We start from the raw sequence: 3,185 nt of genomic DNA on the forward strand, positions 1-3,185 counted from the left end.
AGGAATGCCACGATAGGTGTCGTATTCCTATAGGTAGATGTGATCAGCTGAGAATCAGCTGATGCAAGCTTGACTCACGTGACCTGGCAGAACTAATGCTAACGCTTAATTTCACTTCCAGAACAAAAATGTACAGATAATGTACTCACCCCCTTGTCATCCAAGATGTTCATGTTTGTCTTTCTTCAGTCGTAAAGAAAACATTTCAGGATTTCGCTCCATATAATGGACTTCTATGGTGCCCCCGAGTTTGAACTTCCAAAGTTTATTTATATACTTTTTAACCTCAAACGCTCGTCTTGTGTAGCTCTGCGTAAACTGTTTTTTTTCCGGTTCATGACAGTTAGGGTAGGTCTAAAAACTCCCATCTCATTTTATCAACACTTTAGGTACAATACAAGTAATACAAGTAATAGGTAGGTTTCATAAAAAAATCATTATTTTGAGCAAAAAGGTGAGAAAATCCCATTTTTATCAAAAACTAGTTCTGGATAATATTCGGTAGGTCTAAAAACTCCCATCTCATTTTCTCCTCCAACCGCAAAATCATCCTACATCGCTGCAGAAGCACCGACCCAGTGTTTACAAAGTGAACATGCAAAGAAGGTCAAACGGCCTTTACAAAGAACGGCAAAACAGCTTTGAAGTTGGAGGAGAAAATGAGATGGGAGTTTTTAGACCTACCCTAACTCTCATGAACCAGAAAAAACAGAGTTCAGGCAGAGCTAGACAAGATGAGGTTTTGAGGTTAAAAAGTATATAAATAGTAAATTTTTTTTAGAAAATGACTGATCGTTTCGCTAGATAAGACCCTTCTTCCTCAGCTGGGATCGTTTAGACCCCTTTGAAGCTGCATTTAAACTTTGGAAGTTCAAACTCGGGGACACCATAGAAGTCCATTATATGGAGAGAGAAATCCTGAAATGTTTTCCTCAAAACACATAATTTCTTTACGACTGAAGAAAGACAGACATGAACATCTTGGATGACAATATTATCTGTAAAGTTTTGTTCTGGAAGTGAACTACTCCTTTAAATTGATTTACAGGTGCATTTTTTTCCTTTAGGGAGGCAAAGTTTTTCTAGCCTTATTAATTGTATATCATGTATTATGTCATTTTCTTAACATGCCATTAAGTGTAATATTAATAAAAATAATAAAGCAATAAATAATGGCAAAACGAAGTGATACTTGTAGATTTAAAACTAAAATCGCCAGTAGGTGGCGCCAAGTCACTGTCTTAATGAGTGAAGCGTCGCGTCATTCATTTATTCAGTAACGAAGCAAATGGCTGTAGTTATGAATGGGTTATTAATCACTGACTCTCCAAATCGTTCAAAGCTGCAGATTCGTTCACTAATGAAACACCGCTGTCGCATTTCAGGATGAAAAGACAAACATTTCAGGTGAAGGATAATCCACTTCTTACCTCCGAGACTGTGTTATGATCTATATGGCCTTATTATTTTTATTGTGAGTATTAGGCTTATCATTATTGCTGATCACTGTTGTTGTGCTAAGTTATTGTAATATTTACCTTTATATAATCAGAGGAGTATAGAACAGTTTATGAAAGTGTCACTCCACAATACAATAGCAAAATATATAAATATGTATAGTATCTTTATGTTACATTAATCAGTGTCTAGCACACCTTCCTAAGGAAAGGATATGGATTTAAATAGGAAAAATATGCAATATGAAAATAATTGAAGACAAAATGTGTTTTACTGAGAAAAAAACAAGATCTGGTTTTTAAAAAGCCTTTTTCCAAAAGGTACATCTGGAAAAGGGGGGTTGTCTTATAATCAGGGTCGTCTTATATTCGGGCAAATACGGTATATGCTGTCTATTGCTGATGATCGCATTATTTTTCATATGCATCTGTTTACATAAGAGATCGCTGGTTTCTCCGTCCTGTTCACGTGTGTTTTTGTTCGGGAGGTTTTGTACTCGTTCAGAAGATGAGTAATAGCGCCCCGAGTGTATAACAGTGAAAACACGGAAAGCCGTAAAAACTCGTCTTTGGCGGGGAAGCGTTTTCTTCTAAAAGACGAGATAACACGTCAATGGCAATGAGTTAACTAACGATCCGTTAAGCATTACATAATGTTTGTTAATGATTTATTAATGAAAGTTATTACAAAGTGTTGCCAGAATCGCATTAACAAGATTTAGTCAACTAAAAATATAAATTGCACTGTTATAAATGCCCCCAGACTCTGGAATGACTTGCCCATTTTTATTAGATCTGCTCCTTCTTTGTGTTTTAAGTCCAAGCTAAAAACTTATCTTTTTGACTTGGCATAAAACCGGTGATGAAGCATCATCGCACTGTATTTTAGTGATGTTATTGTATCGCTTTATTCATTTTTTTTTTTTTCAGAATGTTTAGGAAACATGTCGTTCAAACCGGAAACCGTAGCAAAACATTGCGCACCGGTTTGAGCTTGAACGTGCCCCAGTTCTGTCGCGGATTTCATTGGAACTATTATTTCATTGTAACGTATAACAAACAATAATTGACAATATTGTGTTTAAAATGTAGGCTACACTGTTGTTCACTTAATATGACCTTTTTTGTTAAACTGTTATATAAAATAAATGTCACAGTTGCAATCGTTTGGATATTCAGGGAAAATTGCATTCTTGCTCGTATTTTAAATAGAGATGCACCGAATGCCGAAAATAGCGAAAAGACTGAATAAATTGTACCGAACAATGATATGACGCGATCAAATAGCAACCAGCGCAGAGTGAGAGGCACGCACTCTTTATAATGCAACAAACACATCAGCAGTGTGGAAGCATTTGAAACTGTCCGAGAAAGACGCAAAAATCATTACAAGCACCGACAGTGAGAGACTTTTTAGTACTGCATCGCATGTCTTCAATGAGAAGAGGACGGGGTGATTGTTGCTGGTATGATGATTGAAATCGCGAAATGGCTTTAAACAATTAAATACACTGCAGAACGTTATGTTTTCATGCTCTAATTGCATGTATTCTGACAGCGCTGCACAAGCTCGCGGCGCTATCTGCTTGTTAACCAGGGTTCAAAGTCCAAAGCGCGAGGAAAATCTGCGCTGAACCAGTGTTACTCGTCAGTTGCTCAGTCACATTTAAATGAATTTTTACAAGGCATATGACAATGCGATACGTACAACGTATTCGTAATGAGATT

At 36.7% G+C, this 3,185-nt stretch overlaps 2 protein-coding genes across 2 annotated transcripts in view; one reads left to right on the top strand and one right to left on the bottom strand.

Moving 5' to 3' along the window:
• Positions 1–3,185, bottom strand: part of LOC107698915 (hemK methyltransferase family member 2-like) — a 26,656-nt gene that overhangs the window by 5,872 nt on the left and 17,599 nt on the right. The gene's annotated exons all lie outside the window — the stretch shown is intronic.
• Positions 1–3,185, top strand: part of LOC107698914 (uncharacterized) — a 9,628-nt gene that overhangs the window by 2,869 nt on the left and 3,574 nt on the right. The window lies entirely within an intron of this gene.

The sequence above is a fragment of the Sinocyclocheilus anshuiensis genome, unplaced genomic scaffold (genome assembly GCF_001515605.1).
Source record: "Sinocyclocheilus anshuiensis isolate Anshui unplaced genomic scaffold, SAMN03320099.WGS_v1.1 scaffold1854, whole genome shotgun sequence".
NCBI classification, from domain to species: domain Eukaryota; kingdom Metazoa; phylum Chordata; class Actinopteri; order Cypriniformes; family Cyprinidae; genus Sinocyclocheilus; species Sinocyclocheilus anshuiensis.